Source organism: Ranitomeya variabilis, chromosome 6, assembly GCF_051348905.1.
Source record: "Ranitomeya variabilis isolate aRanVar5 chromosome 6, aRanVar5.hap1, whole genome shotgun sequence".
Classification (NCBI taxonomy): Eukaryota; Metazoa; Chordata; class Amphibia; order Anura; family Dendrobatidae; genus Ranitomeya; species Ranitomeya variabilis.
This window is the reverse complement of record NC_135237.1, coordinates 279,563,864-279,584,683: the sequence shown is the minus strand read 5'-3', so window position 1 is coordinate 279,584,683 and position 20,820 is coordinate 279,563,864.

Below are 20,820 nucleotides of genomic sequence, written 5' to 3'. Positions count from 1 at the left end.
CCAGTCCGTGGAGGAGAGTCTCCTCTCCTCCACCCTGGGTACCAACCGCACATAATCTGCTTACTTCCCGCATGGTGTGCACAGCCCCGTGCGGGAAGTAAGCAGATCAATGCACTCCTAGGTGTGCGGAATCCCCGCAATTCCGCATTTTTAATGAACATGTTGCTTTTTTTCCGCGATGCGATTTTTTCGCGGAAAAAAATGCAACATTTGCACAAGAAATGCGGAATGCACTGTAAATAATAGGAGGCATATGTTAGCGTTTTTTTCGCATTTTTATCACGTTTTTATAGCGAAAAAAACGCGAAAAATACTAAACGTGTGCACATGGCCTCAAGGTTGTAATTCATGCTAGACAGCTTAGGAATTTACAGGAACTGAAGGCTTTTTGCCAAGAAGAGTTGGCAGCATAACCACCTGAGGAAATAAAGAACCTCATCCACAACTACCACAAAAGACTTCAAGCTGTCATTGATGTTAGAGGAGGTCAATACGCGGTTTTAAGAAATGAGGTATGTGAACTTTTGATCAGGGTTATTTGGATGTTTTGGGTTGTCATTATGATTTAAAAAGAGAAAACACAGTAGTTTGACAATAAATGGCTTTATCTAACTACTAACCATGAGTGGAGAAAAAGATTTGGTGTTATCATTATCCACCTCTCGTGTCTCCCCTTTTCCTCATTGATTGTAAGCTTGCGAGCAGGGCCCTCACTCCTATTGGTATCTGTTTTGAACTGTGATTTCTGTTATGCTGTAATGTCTATTGTCTGTACAAGTCCCCTCTATAATTTGTAAAGCGCTGCGGAATATGTTGGCACTCTATAAATAAAAATTATTATATTATTATTATTATTATTATCATTCATATTCTCTGAAAAAAATGGCAAGAAAGCAAAAATTCTCCCGGGGGTATGTAAACTTTTGAGCACAACTGTAGCTGAGCCATATTCTCATACGCTGCTGCGATGTTCCTAATGGTGGTGGTTTCAGATACTTGAGAGATGTTGGTTCCGATACTGGATAGTGTGTACACCACCAAGTCAATTATTAGTTTTGTTGACTGGCCAGTTATTAGGGTCAGTTAGCATTTCAATCAGAGTGTGGGTTCAGTGGCTAATGTGTGCACCCAGCAACATTTCAATTGCTCAGTGTCATGTCACCTTTGCTAGATGATATGTTTTATTCATATACTACCCCAGTATTCTAATGTTGGACTGATCTTCTGGATTTCTGAACCATCTGTGTTCTTGACACTTGATGCCCTCTTTAATAGAGCCATTGATTAACCTCTCTCTGCATCTTTTTACTTTTTGACCTCCTCAACACTGGCACAGCTTCCCTTGGTTATGCTTTTGGTTCCAATTTTGTCCTTGTCACTGCCTCTGTTTCTCACCTGATTCATTTGTATTTTCCCTCAACTTGCTTCTCCTTCCAACAGTTTCTTTCTGGATGTGATCCAGAGTTCTTTGGAGAAAGGGCCAGATCACTGTTTTGAAGTTAAAAGGAAAAGCCCAGCGTGCTTCCAGATCCTACTAAGTGGAGATGCATGAACAAAGTGAATTTGTGGAAGGACAATTTTGAGTTGATTGATTCCTTACAAGTGGACCATACTAAGAATATAAGTAAACTAAAGGTATTTCTAGGATGAGAAAAAGTGAGATTAATATTGTTACTTCATCTTTTATTACCGTATTTTCCGGCGTATAAGACGACTTTTTAACCCCCGAAAATCTTCTTAAAAGTCGGGGGTCGTCTTATACGCCGGGAATCGACTTGTACGCCGGTGTATATGGTGGGTGGGGAGGGGGAGTGATCCTGATGACGAGGGGGCGTCTCACAGGAAAGTGAGTAATCCCCATTACCTTATCCTAGCGGTGCAGCGTGGGGGTGTCAGTGCTGGGAGCGGCGGCGGCTGCTGTGTTCTGGTGCGGCGGCTCCTCTTCTGTGTGGGGCCTCTGTGCTGTGCGGTGGCGGCGGCATATCTTTATCCAGTTGGGGCTCCTCCGGCATCTCCTTAGCCCTGGAGGCCCCGCCGCAACTCCATCGGTGCAATGTGGTGGCCTCCGGGAAAATGGCCGCTGCTCAGATTCAGATCTCGTGTCCCGAGATTTCGGGACGAGATCTGAATCTGAGCAGCGGCCATTTTCCCGGAGGCCACCGCATCGCACCTATTGAGCTGCCTCCGGGAAAATGGCCGCTGCATTGCACCGATGGAGTTGCGGCGGGGCCTCCAGGGCTAAGGAGATGCCGGAGGAGCCCCAACTGGATAAAGATATGCCGCCGCCACCGCCACCGCACAGCACAGAGGCCCCACACAGAAGAGGAGCCGCCGCACCAGAGCACAGCAGCCGCCGCACCAGAGCACAGCAGCCGCCGCCACTCCCAGCACTGAGACCCCCACGCTGCACCGCTAAGGTAATGGGGGATACTCACTTTCCTGTGAGACGCCCCCTCGTCATCAGGATCACTCCCCCCCCAAAAGGCACATATTCACCGGCCCTATAAGACGACATAGGGTGTATAAGAAGACCCCCGACTTTTAAGAAGATTTTATATTTTAACTGGTAAAGTTGGGGGGGGTCGTCTTATACGCCCAGTCGTCTTATACGCCGGAAAATACGGTACTATTACAATAAGGACAATGGACAATCTGACAGATGGAATATGAGAAATTCTGATGTTCGGAGATGTTTTTATTACACATCTGTGATAAAAAAAATAACACAATTTACTTGCACATGTATGCTTTGTACAGCAGGTCTGATTTTTCTTTGCCGCTTTATGCTAGACACAGATGATAACAAAAGGAGCGGCTGTAGCAACTCTGTCATTGAAATGTCAGTTTTATTTCTATGATGTGTGTTTCCAACATCCCAGGGTGGTTCATCATAGTAAAGCACGACAGTCAGGGTTTATAGTGGCTCAAATATAAAGAATTACCTTGTGTATTTCTATGTTTCTCTACTGGAATTTCTATTTGTTAAAAGGGTGAATATGGTGAGAATGATAAAAATCTATATTATATAATATGGAATATACTGTACTAGGACTCATTTTAGTCTATTGTGCTTCAGCTGTAGCTGGAACTATACAGGCTCATTCCTTGTAGTCCCTAGTTATCACAGGTGACACCGTGATGGCAAAATGTTTGCCCCTTGACATTTCACATGATAGCAAAGAGCAGCTTGAAGTGCTGCCAGAATGGAATTCTGTCATAAAGAGCTCCCCAAGAGGTTACATCGATACAGAAACAGAAGGAAACTATAGAAGATGAGCACAAAAGTGAAATATTATTTTAATATACTGACTGTACACAAGTTTAGTATGAAATCCGTAACAATTTTGGAGAAGATGAGTGATGTCCAAGGTATTAGAAAATTTGTAAAGAGCATTAAAAAGGAAATAGTGCATTAGAAAAGTTATTGTGCATGATTTTATTATTATACAGTGTATCATTTACCAAGCATCAAGGAATAAAGGGTCACATGTGTGTACTTTCTTTCACTAAGAAAACTGTGCCTGCACTACACCAGCATGTTGCCAACAACATCACCCATTCCCTGACACCTGGAAGAGCAAAAGTAGGCAGGGGCGTTACATCTCGCTGACTGGACACTAGGTGACTATAGACTATGGTGGCTGTGGGGGCAGGTGGTCTTTTTGCTGCTCCACAAGTCTTGAAATCTTGAAGGCTTGTGGGATAAACCTCTGTATCTAACAGTTCCTCCATTGTTACTGCCTCCTCCACCTCCTCCAGGGCTTCCACCTGTGCCCTCAACCTCTCCCTTAATCAGACATGAGTTCCAACAATGCAGATAGAATCTCCCCACCTCCGTACTGTGCAGCCATTGCTCACTGCAATCAGGCAGTGTTAAATTAATATGCTTTGGAGATAGCAGTCACACAGATCAAGAGTTGTGGACCGGTATCCAGGTCAAGTTAGAGCAATGGCTGTCTCCACTAAACCTGGAGCCAGGGAAGGCCATGTGTGATAACAGTGGAAACCTGATGGCGGCTATATGCCATGGCAATCTTACACATGTGCCTTGAATTGCTCACGTCCTCAACCTGGTGGTACAGCAATTTCGGCACCGCTATCTCAGCCCGGATGCCCTGCTGCAGAAAGCACGGTTGCAGTGTGCTCACTTCCGACAATCACACCCCGCAGGTCATTGACTTGCATCACTACAGAGTTCTTTCAGCCTTCTGGTTACCGTTTCATTAGCGATGTTTCTACACGGTGGAATTTCACTCTGCACATGTCGCAGCAGCTGTGGCAGCAGCGACGAGCCCTGGTGCAGTATGTTCTTTTGCATAGCCTGGGCCAACACATCCGGACGTGGTGCAAATCATGATTGCACCATTTTGAAATGGCTACTAAGATGGATAGCGCTGATGATGCCATAATCAAAATCACTCTTATGGTCATCTACATTCTGGAGTACACTTTGAGTAGTCTTGGTGAGGAGGTGATAGTCCCAGAGGAAGAGTTTGAACCAAGACAGCAGTGGGGCACTCAGAGTGAATCCCAGTTCTAGATGTCCATCCCAGGAACATCAAGGCTTCATCGCAAAAACATTAGCAGCAGCAGCAGCAGTTTACATGGCATAAGCAATTTTTGTGAGTCATTTAACACATTTTTTAGACCAGCCCATGCACCAGCAGAACAGAGTACAAGTCTCACACATGTGAACTACTGGAGAGAATGGTGTAGGAGTATCTCAAGCTCAATATCAATGCAATTTGGGGGATTTTGGAGCTTTTTGCACTTTGGCCTTCAAAAATGGAAGAGTGGCCTGATCTCGCCTGTCAAGCCTAGGAGGTTTTGTCATGCCCGACAGCCAGTGTTTCTCAGAATGTGTCTTCAGTGCTGCTGGTGGTGTCCTGATGGATAAGCGCCTCCGGCTGTCCCCTGAAATTGTAGAACTCATAACTTTCATCAAAATGAACAAGTTATGGATCTCCAATGACTTTTGCACCCCAGTCGCAAATTGGGCAGACTAGGCAATAGTGTTGTTTTTCAGTGTCACGTATTGATCTCGCATTATTGCAGTTTGTGCCATCTTTGTGGTGTCTTCTGCGCCTGCTGTTGCTACTGCTGCTGATGTTACAAAACATTTTTTGAATTGTAGAGACTCCAAGTTGGGTTTCCATCTGGTGGGTTGCCTGTAGTAGAAGGTGTGTCAGAGGTCTATTATACGGTTTCTACTCTATGGAAATTGATGCCACTTTAGTGATGAGTGACAATTATTTATTTAAATGTAGAGACTCAAAGTTGGGTCTCTATCTGATGAGTTGCCTTTAGTTAAAGGTGTATCAGAGGCCTATTATACTGTTTCTACTCTGTGCAAATTGATGCCACTTAATGGTGTGTGACAATTATTTTTTGAAATGTGGAAACTCAAATTGGTTCTCTATCTGTTGGGTTGCCTGTGGTAGAAGGTATGTCAGAGGCCTATTATACTGTTTCTACTCTGTGAAAATTAATGCCACTTTACTGATGTGTGATATTTTTTGAAATGTGGAGACTCCAAGTTGGGTCTCCATCTGGTGGGATGCCTGTATAAGGCAGACAGGCAGGCCTACACTCACTTTCAGTCAACTATTTGTGTCACTTTCCTTACATTTTTCTACCAATAGTACTGTATGAAACTAATGTTTGTGCCATCTGAGTGTGCCTGGAATTAAAAAAAATTTGAAGTGTTGCATGAGGTATCAGGCCTCCCAGCAAAGAAGACTTACACCCCTCCCTTAACCACCAGGTCATCATTGAAACTTCAATTCCAAGCTGTAAATGCTGGCTCAGACCCTGTCTCATGCATGGCCCATGCCTGAATGCTGCGCCATTCTAAAATTTCTACTGTGGGTGAATTGATGCCACTTTTCATAGTGCCTGCCTCTAATTTCAGCTTTCTGGGCAGCTTTTTCCCCCTCCCTGAGGGTGTTGTCTATGTGTTTGATTTTGCCTCCCATTGAATTCAATGCGGTTCAGATACTTCGACAAACTGTTCAGCAAATATTGGTCCAGTCTCCGAATCCAAACCAAACCTTGAAAGGTTCGCTCATCTCTAATTATTACCCCTCGGTTCAGATCCGTTTGACGAACTGTTCGGCAAACATCGGTCCGTTCCCCAAATCCAAACCAATCTAAACCTTGAAAGGTTCGTTGATCTCTAATTATTACCCCTCTATAAATCATTTGTAAGATCACATCTAAAGTATGTGATCCAGTTTTGGGCTCCGCATTTAAAAAAAGATATTCAGAAATTAGAATCAGTTCAAAGGCGGGCAACTAGATTATTACAAGGGATGGAAGGCCTCTCATATAATGAAATGTTGGAAATGTTGTGCTTGTCTAGCTTAGAAAAAAGACACCTCAGGGGATATCTGATTTAAAAATATATTGTATTTTTTTTACATTTTAAAAATTACAAAAAGGAAAATGGGTTGATACTAAAGTTTTGGCACCCTTGAAGATTTGTGTACTTGGATAACTTTGACCAAGATTTCAGGCCTTAATTAGCCTGTTAGGATTATAGCTTGTTCACTATCATTGTTAGGAAAGGCCAGGTAATGCAAATTTTTCCACCTTTATAAAACCCCAGCCTCCTTTAACCTTGGCCTGGAGTCCTGTGAGTTCATGTGCTCATCTCTAGTCCTAAATGTCCCGGACACAGCAAACAATCCTGGATTTGGGTCTACGCTCTGCAGTCTCGAGCGCCTGCTGAATGTCACTCACTGCCACAGGCCCTCTGACATCTCTTCCTGTCATGGGGAAAAAGAAATAATGGAATTGGATCTTGGGGTGGCCACAATTTTCATAATTTGTCCTTTTTTCTGTTCTCTAAAAGTTTGGATGTATGCTAGTGATCCCTCAAATGGTGACCTATTATAAGCGGTCTGGGAGATGGTGAGTATGCGCACAGCCCTTTTTGCCATAAATCTGAATTTTGCCATAAATCATTTCAAGAAAGCTCATGTTTCATTCTTTTAAGGCTTTGTCTTCATCCTTCCATATAGGCTTGACACAGCGTTTAGCCTTATCACTGGGATGCAGGTTAAGAACCATACTTTATTCGTCTGATTGTGGACGTTGGATAGATTGTGCAGCTTTACCATCAAACATGGCACCTTACAGGCAGAATGGATGTGAATGATAGACGTGGGCTGCTGGTTTTCTAGCAAGGTTTATGCTGAAGGAGACTGCAGTTGCTTTACACACACTTATGATTTCTATTTATGCTTTCTATTGTCTGTGGTGATATCTCTATAGAAGTTGTAAACTGACTTCATAACTTTCTGGCAGACATATTTTCATTATTATGACTCCATAGTTGGGCTGTAGTGACACAGTCCGACAGCAATATGACATGGATGATGATCACATCGCAGTGCACAGACTGGCCGGCAGCTCTCCTGACCCAAGCATGGCAGCTGCCTTTAAATTCATACTGTTACGCTTGGGTGAGGAGAGCCGCAGGCCAGTCCAAACATTGAGATGCCATCAGCTCCCATGTTATGTGGCCATCTGACAGCATGTTAAGTGTTGGGCTCCAGAGACAGTCCATTATATATGTTTTTTATTAAACCTATGCTCACACCAAGAAATTACACAGTGTTAACTCAGCTGCAGAGGCATGTATGAAGATACAGTTATATGAAAAAGTTTGGGCACCCCTATTAATCTTAAGCTTATTGTTTTATAAAAATTGTTTTTTTTTGCAACAGCTATTTCAGTTTCATATATCTAATAACTGTTGGACACAGTAATGTTTCTGCCTTGAAATGAGGTTTATTGTACTAACAGAAAATGTGCAATCTGCATTCAAACAAAATTTGACAGGTGCATAAGTATGGGCACCCTTATCATTTTCTTGTTTTAAATACTCCTACCTAATTTTTACTGACTTACTAAAGCATTTTTTTTGGTTTTGTAACCTCATTGAGCTTTGAACTTCATAGCCAGGTGTATGCAATCATGAGAAAAGCTACTTAACCCCTTTCTGACATTGGACGTACAATCCCGTCGAGGTGGGGTGGGCCCGTATGACCACCGACGGGATAGTACGTCCAGCGTGATCGGCGGCGCTCACGGGGGGAGCGCGGCCAATCGCGGCCGGGTGTTAGCTGACTATCGCAGCTGACATCCGGCACTATGTGCCAGGATTGGTCACGGACCGCCCCCGGCACATTAACCCCCGGCACACCGCGATCAAACATGATCGCGGAGTGCCGGCGGTACAGGGAAGCATCGCGCAGGGAGGGGGCTTCCTGCGTGCTTCCCTGAGACCCCCGGAGCAACGCAATGTGATCGCATTGCTGCGAGGGGCTCTTACCTCCTCCTCGCTGCAGGTGCCCGGATCCAAGATGGCCGTGGCATCCGGGTACTGCAGGGAGGGAGGTGGCTTACAGAGTGCCTGCTCAGAGCAGACGCTGGTAAGCCTGCAGTGCTGTAAGTCAGATCGGTGATCTGACAGAGTGCTGTGCAAACTGTCAGATAAGCAATCTGTGATGTCCCCCCCGGGACAAAGTAAAAAAGCAAAAAAAAAAAAATTTCCACATGTGTAAAAAAAAATAAAAAAAAAAATTCCTAAATAAAGAAAAAAATATATATATATTATTTCCATAAATACATTCCTTTATCTAAACAATAAAAAAACAATAAAAGTACACATATTTAGTATCGCCGCGTCTGTAACGAACCCACCTATAAAACTATATCACTAGTTAACCCCTTCAGTGAACACCGTAGGAAAAAAAAAAAAAAGGAGGCAAAAAACAACGCTTTATTATCATACCGCCGAACAAAAAGTGGAATAACACGCGATCAAAAAGACAGATATAAATAACCATGGTACCGCTGAAAATGTCATCTTGTCCCGCAAAAAACGAGCCACCATACAGTGTCATCAAAGAAAAAATAAAAAAGTTATAGTCCTCAGAATAAAGCGATGCCAAAATAATTATTTATTCTATAAAATAGTTTTTATCGTATAAAAGCACCAAAGCATAAAAATATAATATATATATATAATATATATAATATATAATATAATATAAATGAGGTATTGCTGTAATCGTACTGACCCGAAGAATAAAACTGCTTTATCAATTTTACCAAACGTGGAACGGTATAAACGCCACCCCCAAAAGAAATTCATGAATAGCTGTTTTTTTGTCATTCTGCCTCACAAAAATCGGAATAAAAAGTGATCAAAAACTGTTACATGTCCGAAAATGTTACCAATAAAAAAGTAAACTCGTCCCGCAAAAAACAAGACCTCATATGACTGTGGACCAAAATAGGGAAAAATTATAGGTCTCAAAATGTGGAGACGCAAAAACTTTTTTGCTATAAAAAGCGTCTTTTAGTGTGTGACGGCTACCAATCATAAAAGTCCGCTATAAAAAATGCTACAAAAGTAAATCAAACCCCCCTTCATCACCCTCTTAGTTAGGGAAAAATAATAAAATTGAAAAAATGTATTTATTTCCATTTTCCCATTAGGGTTAGGGTTAGGACTAGGGTTAGGGTTAGGGTTAGGGCTAGGGTCAGGGCTAGGGTTAGGGTTAGGGCTAGGGTTAGGGCTAGGGTTAGGGTTAGGGTTACGGTTAGGATTAGGGCTAGGGTTAGGGCTAGGGTTAGGGCTAGGGTTAGTGTCATGATTCCCCAATGGCATGGGAACATCAGAAACACAAAAATAACAGACTAGCTCTCGGGTGATGGAAACTCAAGCTGAGCGTGACCTAAATCTACCACACAACTAACAGTAGCCAGGAAGCATTCCTACGGCTGCCTAGATGCCATGCGCCAGCCGGAGAACTAACTACGCCTGGAAGAGGAAGGAACAGACCTGGCTTACCTCTAGAGAAATTCCCCAAAGATGATAGTGGCCCCCACGTATATTAACGGTGAGTTCAGAGGAAAAGACATACACAGTATGAAGGTAGATTTAGCAAAGCGAGGTCCACTTACTAGATAGAGGAAGGATACAAAAGAGGACTTCACGGTCAGCTGAAAAACCCTTTCAAAAAAACCATCCTGAAATTACTTTAAGACTCCTGTGTCAACTCATGACACAGGAGTGGCAATTTCAGTCCACAAGAGCTTCCAGTAACAGGAAATAACAAAACTGTAAACTGGACAAGAAAAACAAAACAATAAGGACAAGAGTCCACTTAGCTGATCAGCAGACTAGTAGCAGGAACATGCAACTGAAAGACTCAGGTTACAATGATGACCGGCAAGGAAGTGACTGGAGAGCAAGGCTAAATAGGAAACTCCCAAAACTGATGGAAGCAGGTGAGCTGAGGCAGAAAAGCACACACAAGTCTCCAGTACCACCAGCCACCACCAGGGGAGCCAAAAAGCGGATCACAACAGTCCCCCCCCTTAAGGAGGGGGCACCGAACCCTCACAAGAACCGCCAGGGCGACCTGGATGAGCCCTATGAAAGGCACGAACCAAATCTGAGGCATGAACATCAGAGGCAGCTACCCAAGAATTATCTTCCTGACCATAGCCCTTCCACTTAACCAGGTACTGGAGTCTCCGCCAGGAAATACGGAAGTCCAAGATCTTCTCTATAACGTACTCCAATTCACCCTCAACCAGCACAGGAGCAGGAGGCCCAGCAGAAGGAACCACCGGCACCTCGTATCTCCGCAACAACGACCGATGGAACACATTATGGATAGCGAAAGATGCCGGAAGGTCCAAACGAAAGGAAACAGGGTTAATAATCTCCAAAATCCTATAGGGACCGATGAACCGAGGCTTAAATTTAGGAGAAGAAACCCTCATAGGGACAAAACGGGAAGACAACCACACCAAGTCCCCAACACGAAGGCGAGGACCAACCCGACGCTGGCGGTTAGCAAACCGCTGAGTCCTCTCCTGGGACAAATTCAAATTGTCCACCACTTGTTCCCAAATCCGATACAACCGATCCACCACAGCATCTACTCCAGGACAATCCGAAGACTCCACCTGACCAGAAGAAAAACGGGGATGAAACCCCGAATTGCAAAAGAAGGGGGAAACCAAAGTGGCAGAACTGGCCCGGTTATTAAGAGCAAACTCCGCCAACGGCAAAAAGGCAACCCAATCATCCTGATCCGCAGACACGAAACACCTCAAATACGTCTCCAAAGTTTGATTAGTTCGCTCCGTCTGGCCATTAGTCTGAGGATGGAAGGCAGACGAAAAAGACAAATCAATGCCCAACCTGGCACAGAATGCCCGCCAAAATCTAGAAACGAACTGGGTACCCCTATCAGAAACTATATTTTCAGGAATACCATGCAAGCGAACCACATTTTGAAAAAACAAAGGAACCAACTCAGACGAGGAAGGCAACTTCGGCAATGGCACCAAATGAACCATCTTAGAAAAACGGTCACACACCACCCAGGTAACAGACATCCTCTGAGAGACAGGAAGATCAGAAATAAAGTCCATCGAGATGTGCGTCCAAGGCCTCTTCGAGATAGGCAAGGGCAACAACAACCCGCTAGCCCTAGAACAACAAGGCTTGGCCCGAGCACACACATCACAAGACTGCACAAAAACACGCACATCACGAGACAGAGATGGCCACCAGAAGGATCTAGCCACCAAATCCCTGGTACCAAAAATTCCAGGATGACCCGCCAGCGTAGAAGAATGAACCTCCGAGATGACTCTACTGGTCCAATCATCAGGAACAAACAGTCTACCAGGTGGACAGCGATCAGGTCTATCCGCCTGAAACTCTTGCAAAGCACGTCGCAGATCTGGGGAAATAGCGGATAATATCACCCCATCCTTAAGGATACCTGTAGGTTCCGAATCACCAGGGGAATCAGGCTCAAAACTCCTAGAAAGGGCATCCGCCTTCACATTCTTAGAACCTGGTAGATATGAGACCACAAAATTAAACCGAGAGAAAAACAACGACCAGCGCGCCTGTCTAGGATTCAGGCGCCTGGCAGACTCAAGATAAATCAGATTCTTGTGATCAGTCAAAACCACCACCTGATGTCTAGCACCCTCAAGCCAATGACGCCACTCCTCAAATGCCCACTTCATGGCCAAAAGCTCCCGATTACCGACATCATAATTTCTTTCGGCGGCAGAAAATTTTCGAGAAAAGAATGCACAAGGTCTCATCACTGAGCAATCGGAACTTTTCTGCGACAAAACCGCCCCCGCTCTGATCTCGGAAGCATCGACCTCAACCTGAAAGGGGAGAGAGACATCGGGCTGGCGCAACACAGGGGCAGACGAAAAGCGACGCTTAAGTTCCCGAAAGGCCTCCACAGCGGCAGAGGACCAATTGGCAACATCAGCACCCTTCTTAGTCAAATCCGTAAGAGGCTTAGCAACACCAGAAAAACCAGTTATAAATCGACGATAAAAATTAGCAAAGCCCAAGAACTTCTGAAGACCTTTTAGAGAAGTAGGCTGCGTCCAGTCACAAATAGCCTGAACCTTGACAGGGTCCATCTCAACAGAAGAAGGGGAAAAAATGTACCCCAAAAAGGAAATCTTTTGAACCCCAAAAACACACTTAGAACCCTTTACACACAGAGAATTCTCCCGCAAGACCTGAAAAACCCTCCTGACCTGCTGAACATGAGACTCCCAGTCCTCAGAAAAAATCAAAATATCGTCCAAATACACAATCATAAATTTATCCAGATATTCACGGAAAATATCATGCATAAAGGACTGAAAAACTGAAGGCGCATTAGAAAGGCCGAAAGGCATTACTAAATACTCAAAGTGGCCCTCAGGCGTATTAAATGCGGTTTTCCACTCATCACCTTGCTTAATTCGCACCAAATTATATGCCCCACGGAGATCAATCTTGGAGAACCACTTAGCCCCCCTTATGCGAGCAAACAAATCAGTAAGCAGCGGCAACGGATACTGATATTTGACAGTAATTTTATTCAGGAGTCGATAATCAATACAAGGCCTCAGCGAGCCATCCTTTTTAGAGACAAAGAAAAACCCAGCTCCTAAAGGTGATGAAGAAGGACGAATATGTCCCTTTTCCAGGGACTCCTTAACATATTCTCGCATGGCAGCATGCTCAGGTACAGATAGGTTAAACAAACGACCCTTTGGAAATTTACTGCCTGGAATCAGATCTATGGCGCAATCACACTCTCTGTGGGGAGGGAGAGAACCAATTTTAGGCTCTTCAAAAATATCCCCAAAATCCGACAAAAATGCAGGAATCTCAGATGGAATAGATGACGAGATAGGAACCAAAGGTATGTCCCCATGAGCCCCCCGACATCCCCAGCTTAACACAGACATAGTTTTCCAGTCCAGTACTGGGTTATGAGATTGTAACCATGGTAATCCAAGCACTAAAACATCATGTAAATTATACAACACGAGGAAGCGAATCATCTCCTGATGGTCTGGAGTCATACGCATAGTCACTTGCGTCCAGAACTGTGGTCTATTACACGCCAGAGGTGTAGAATCAATACCCTTCAGAGGTATAGGAACTTCCAGAGGCTCCAAATCAAACCCACAGCGCCTGGCGAAGGACCAATCCATGAGACTCAGAGCGGCGCCAGAGTCCACATAGGCATCCACGGTAATAACTGATAATGAACAAATCAGAGTTACAGACAGAAGAAATTTAGACTGTAAAGTGCCAATAGAAACAGATTTGTCAACCCTCCTAGTACGTTTAGAGCATGCTGATATAACATGCGCGGAATCACCACAGTAGAAGCACAAGCCATTTTTGCGCCTATAATTCTGCCGCTCGCTTCTTGACAGAATTCTGTCACATTGCATTTTCTCTGGCGTCCCTTCAGAAGATACCGCCAAATGGTGCACGGGTTTGCGCTCCCGCAAACGCCGATCAATCTGAATCGCCATTGTCATGGACTCATTCAGACCTGTGGGCGTAGGAAACCCCACCATGACATCCTTAACGGCATCAGAAAGGCCCTCTCTGAAACTTGCCGCTAGGGCACACTCATTCCACTGAGTAAGCACAGACCATTTACGAAATTTTTGGCAGTATATCTCAGCTTCATCTTGCCCTTGGGACAGGGCTATTAAAGCTTTTTCAGCTTGAATCTCCAAATTAGGTTCCTCATACAGCAACCCTAAAGCCAGAAAAAACGCATCCACATTGAGCAACGCAGGATCCCCTGGTGTCAATGAAAATGCCCAATTTTGAGGGTCACCTCGCAGTAACGAAATCACAATTTTAACCTGCTGAACAGGATCTCCAGAGGAGTGAGGTCTGAGAGAAAGGAATAATTTACAATTACATTTGAAATTCAGAAATCGAGATCTATCTCCGGAAAATATCTCTGGTGTAGGAATCTTAGGTTCAGAAATAGGAGTACGTATAACATAATCTTGTAAATTCTGAACCTTCGTAGCAAGATTATTTAAACCTGCAGCCAAACTCTGAGGGTCCATCCTTAAACCGGAGAGATCAGAGCCATTCAAGGATTAGAAGGAGAGAAAGGCAAGGCTGTAAATAGAGCAGAAATACAACTGAGCCAACTAAGTAGCAAACATGAGAGGAAAAAAAAAAAAAATCTACAGACTTCTTTACTCTCCTTTCTTCTACCAATTACTTTAACAGTGGCCGGTCATACTGTCATGATTCCCCAATGGCATGGGAACATCAGAAACACAAAAATAACAGACTAGCTCTCGGGTGATGGAAACTCAAGCTGAGCGTGACCTAAATCTACCACACAACTAACAGTAGCCAGGAAGCATTCCTACGGCTGCCTAGATGCCATGTGCCAGCCGGAGAACTAACTACGCCTGGAAGAGGAAGGAACAGACCTGGCTTACCTCTAGAGAAATTCCCCAAAGATGATAGTGGCCCCCACGTATATTAACGGTGAGTTCAGAGGAAAAGACATACACAGTATGAAGGTAGATTTAGCAAAGCGAGGTCCACTTACTAGATAGAGGAAGGATACAAAAGAGGACTTCACGGTCAGCTGAAAAACCCTTTCAAAAAAACCATCCTGAAATTACTTTAAGACTCCTGTGTCAACTCATGACACAGGAGTGGCAATTTCAGTCCACAAGAGCTTCCAGTAACAGGAAATAACAAAACTGTAAACTGGACAAGAAAAACAAAACAATAAGGACAAGAGTCCACTTAGCTGATCAGCAGACTAGTAGCAGGAACATGCAACTGAAAGACTCAGGTTACAATGATGAACGGCAAGGAAGTGACTGGAGAGCAAGGCTAAATAGGAAACTCCCAAAACTGATGGAAGCAGGTGAGCTGAGGCAGAAAAGCACACACAAGTCTCCAGTACCACCAGCCACCACCAGGGGAGCCAAAAAGCGGATCACAACAGGTTAGGGTTGGGGCTATGGTTGGAGCTAAAGTTAGGGTTAGGGTTGGGGCTAAAGTTAGGGTTTGGATTACATTTACAGTTGGGATTAGGGTTGGGATTAGAGTTAGGGGTGTGTCAGGGTTAGGGGTGTGGTTAGGGTTACCGTTGGGACTAGGGTTGGGGGTGTGTTTGGATTAGGGTTTCAGTTAGAATTGGGGAGTTTCCACTGTTTAGGCACATCAGGGGCTCTCCAAACGCGACATGGCATCTGATCTCAATTCCAGCCAATTCTGCATTGAAAAAGTAAAACAGTGCTCCTTCCCTTCCGAGCTTTCCCGTGCACCCAAACAGGGGTTTACCCCAACATATGGGGCATCAGCGTACTCGGGACAAATTGACAACAACTTTTGGGGTCCAAGTTCTCTTGTTACCCTTGGGAAAATATAAATTTGGGGGGCTAAAAATCATTTTTGTGGGAAATAAAAAGATTTTTTATTTTCACGGCTCTGCGTTGTAAACTGTAGTGAAACACTTGGGGGTTCAAAGTTCTCACAACACATCTAGATAAGTTCCTTGGGAGGTCTAGTTTCCAATATGGGGTCACTTTTCGGGGTTTCTACTGTTTGGGTACATCAGGGGCTCTGCAAATGCAACGTGACGCCGGCAGACCAATCCATCTAAGTCCGCATTCCAAATGGCGCTCCTTCCCTTCCGAGCTCTGCCATGCGCCCAAACAGTGGTTCCCCCCCACATATGGGGTATCAGCATACTCAGGACAAATTGGAAAACAACTTTTGGTGTCCAATTTCTCCTGTTACCCTTGGGAAAATACAAAACTGGGGGCTAAAAAATCATTTTTGTGGAAAAAAATATTTTTTATTTTCATGGCTCTGCGCTATAAACTGTAGTGAAACACTTGGGGGATCAAAGCTCTCAAAACACATCTAGATAAGTTCCTTAGGGGGTCTACTTTCCAAAATGGTGTCACTTGTGGGGGGTTTAATGTTTAGGCACATCAGGGGCTCTCCAAACGCGACATGGCGTCCCATCTTAATTCCAGTCAATTTTGCATTGAAAAGTCAAATGGCGCTCCTTCCCTTCCGAGCTCTGCCATGCGCACAAACAGTCGTTTACTCCCACATATGGGGTATCGGCGTACTCAGGACAAATTGCACAACAACTTTTGTGGTCTAATTTCTTCTCTTAACCTTGGAAAAATAAAAAATTGGGGGCAAAAAGATAATTTTTGTGAAAAAATATGATTTTTTATTTTTACGGCTCTGCATTATAAACTTCTGTGAAGCACTTGTTGGGTCAAAGTGCTCACCACACATCTAGATAAGTTCCTTAAGGGGTCTACTTTCCAAAATGGTGTCACTTGTGGGGGTTTAATGTTTAGGCACATCAGGGGCTCTCCAAACGCAACATGGCGTCCCATCTTAATTCCAGTCAATTTTGCATTGAAAAGTCAAATGGCGCTCCTTCCCTTCCGAGCTCTGCTATGCGCCCAAACAGTGGTTTACCCCACATATGGGGTATCGGCGTACTCAGGACAAATTGCACAACAACTTTTGGGGTCCAATTTCTTCTCTTACCCTTGGGAAAATAAAAAATTGGGGGCAAAAAGATAATTTTTGTGAAAAAATATGATTTTTTATTTTTACGGCTCTACATTATAAACTTCTGTGACGCACTTGGTAGGTCAAAGTGCTCACCACACATCTAGATAAGTTCCTTAGGGGGTCTACTTTCCAAAATGGTGTCACTTGTGGGGGGTTTCAATGTTTAGGCACATCAGTGGCTCTCCAAACGCAACATAGCGTTCCATCTCAATTCCAGTCAATTTTGCATTGAAAAGTCAAATGGCGCTCCTTCCCTTCTTAGCTCTACGGTGTGCCCAAACAGTGGTTTACCCCACATATGGGCTATCAGCGTACTCAGCACAAATTGTTCAACAACTTTTGGGGTCCACTTTCTCCTGTTACCCTTGGTAAAATAAAACAAATTGGAGCTGAAATAAATTTTGTGTAAAAAAATTTAAATGTTAATCTTTTTTTAAACATTCCAAAAATTCCTGTGAAACATCTGAAGGGTTAATAAATTTCTTGAATGTGGTTTTGAGCACCTTGGGGGGTGAAGTTTTTAGAATGGTGTCACACTTGGGTATTTCAAATGACTTCAAATGAGATGTGGTCCCTAAAAAAAATGGTGTTGTAAAAATGAGAAATTGCTGGTCAACTTTTAACCCTTATAACTCCGTAACAAAAAAAATTTTGGTTCCTAAATTGTGTTGATGTAAAGTAGACATGTGGGAAATGTTACCCATTTAGTATTTTGTGTGACATATCTCTGTGATTTAAGGGCATAAAAATTCAAAGTTGGAAAATTGCAAAATTTTCACAATTTTCGCCAAATTTCCATTTTTTTCACAAATAAACACAAGTTATATCAAAGAAATTTTACCACTATCATGAAGTACAATATGTCACGAGAAAACAGTGTATGAATCGCCAAGATCCGTTGAAGCGTTCCACAGTTATAACCTCATAAAGGGACAGTGGTCAGAATTGTAAAAATTGGCCCGGTCATTAATGTGCAAACCACCCTTGGGGGTAAAGGGGTTCAAGTGGCCACTTGCAAGTTGTTCTCCTGTTTGAATCTCCTCTGAAGAGTGGCATCATGGGCTCCTCAAAACAACTGTCAAATGATCTGAAAACAAAGATTATTCAACATAGTTGTTCAGGGGAAGGATACAAAAAGCTGTCTAAGAGATTTAACCTGTCAATTTCCACTGTGAGGAACATAGTAAGGAAATGGAAGAACACAGGTACAGTTCTTGTTAACCCCTTCATGACCCAGCCTATTTTGACCTTAACCCCTTAGTGACGGAGCCAAATTTTTAAAATCTGACCAGTGTCACTGTATGTGGTAATAACTCTGGAACGCTTCAACAAATCCCAGTGATTTTGAGACTGTTTTTCGTGACACATTATACTTTATGATAATGGTAAGTTTATGTCGATACGTTTTGTGTTTATTTATAAATAATATCAGAAATTTGAGAAAAGTGTAAAAAATTAGCAATTTTCAAACTTTGCATGATTATCCCTTTAATCCAGATAGTCATACCACAGCAAAACATTAATAAATAACACACACACGTCAGCTTTACATCAGCACCATTTGTAAAATGTTATTTTATTTTGCTAGCATTTTAGGAGGTTTAAAAATGTAGCAGTCATTTTTCATTTTTTCAAGGAAATTTACAAAATTTATTTTTTTAGGGACCTATCCAGGTTTGAAGTGCCTTTAGGGGTCCTATATATTGGGAAACCCCCAAAAGTTATAACATTTTAAAAACAGCACCCCCTGACATATTGAAAACTGCTGTCAGGTAGTTTATTAACCCTTCAGGTGCTTTTCAGGAATTAATGCAAAGTGGCATGATAGAAATGAAAATGTGTATTTTTACCACCTAAATGCCATTAACTTCTCAACAGATTATTATATCTGTCAGACTCTAAGACCGCTATTTGGTCATGAATTACCATGGCAAACATCAGGACCACAAAATCATGAACTGAGGGCACCAATTGGGATAAATTGGAAGCCCCCACAGTCTGTTAACAATTTATAATGATGTAGTCACTATTGACAGCAGCATCTAAGGGGTTAAATAGATATGGACGGTGCAAACACTGAGCGTGGCTGATGCAGCAAGTTGTCAGCTATAGTGGACAGCTGACAGCTGCTGGATTGTCACCTGTATGGGGATGCTATTCTCTTATATCTCAGGTCAGTTAAAAGATGTATTGGCTGTCATTAAAGGGTTAATGACCTGGCCGTTTTTTGCAATTCTGACCAGTGTCCCTTTATGAGGTAATAACTCAGGAATGCTTCAACGGATCCTAGCAGTTCTGAGATTGTTTTTTCGTGACATATTGTGATTCACGTTAGTGGTAAATTTAGGTCGATAATTTTTGAGTTTATTTGTGAAAAAAATGGAAATTTGGCTAAAATTTTGAAAATTTCGCAATTTTCAAATGTTGAATTTTTATTCTGTTAAACGAGAGAGTTATGTGACACAAAATAGTTAATAAATAACATTACCCACATGTCTACTTTACATCAGCACAATTTTGGAATTAAAATTTTTTTTGTTAGGAAGTTATAAGGGTTAAAATTTGACCAGCGATTTCTCATTTTTACATCGAAATTTACAAAACTATTTTTTTAGGGACCACCTCACATTTGAAGTCAGTTTGAGGGGTCTATATAACTGAAAATACCAAAAAGTAACAGCATTCTAAAAACTGCACCCCTCAAGGTGCTCAAAACTACATTCAAGAAGTTTATTAACCCTTCAGGTGCTTCACAGCAGTAGAAGCAACATGGAAGGAAAAAATGAACATTTAACTTTTTAGTCACAAAAATGATCTTTTAGCAACAATTTTTTTATTTTCCCAAGGGTAAAAAGAGAAACTGGACCCCAAAAGTTATTGTACAATTTGTCCTGAGTACGCTGACACCCCATATGTGGGAGGAACCACTGTTTGGGCACACAACAGGGCTCAGAAGGGAAAGAGCGCCATTTGACTTTTTCAATGAAAAATTGGCTCCAATCTTTAGCGGACACCATGTCGCGTTTAGAGAGCCCCTGTGTACCTAAACATTGAAGCTCCCCCACAAGTGACCCCATTTTGGAAACTAGACCCCCCAAGAAACTTATCTAGATGCATAGTGAGCACTTTGAACCCCCAGGTGCTTCACAAATTGATCTGTAAAAATGAAAAAGTACTTTTTTTCACAAAAAAATTCTTTTAGCCTCAATTTGTTAATTTCCACATGGGCAACAGGATAAAATGGAACCTGAAATGTATTGGGCAATTTCTCCTGAGTACATCGATACCTCACATGTGGGGGTAAACCACTGTTTGTGTACACGGCAGGGCTCAGAAGGGAAGGAGCGCCATTTGACTTTTGAATGAAAAATTAGCTACAATCGTTAGCGGACACCATGTCGCATTTGGAGAGCCCCTGTGTACCTAAACATTGGAGCTCCCCCACATGTGACCCCATTTTGGAAACTAGACCCCCCAAGGAACTTATCTAGATGCATAGTCAGCACTTTGAACCCCCAGGTGCTTCACAAATTGATCCATAAAAATGAAAAAGTACTTTTTTTTCACAAAAAAATTTATTTTAGCCTCAATTTGTTCATTTCCACATGGGCAACAGGATAAAATGGATCCTAAAATGTGTTGGGCAATTTCTCCTGAGTATACCGATACCTTACATGTGGGGGTAAACCACTGTTTGTGCACACGGCAGGGCTCAGAAGGGAAGGAGCGCCATTTGACTTTTGAATGAAAAATTAGCTACAATCATTAGCGGACACCATGTCGCGTTTGGGGAGCCCCTGTTTGCCTACACATTGGAACTCCCCCACATGTGACCCCATTTTGGAAACTAGACCTCCTGTGGAACT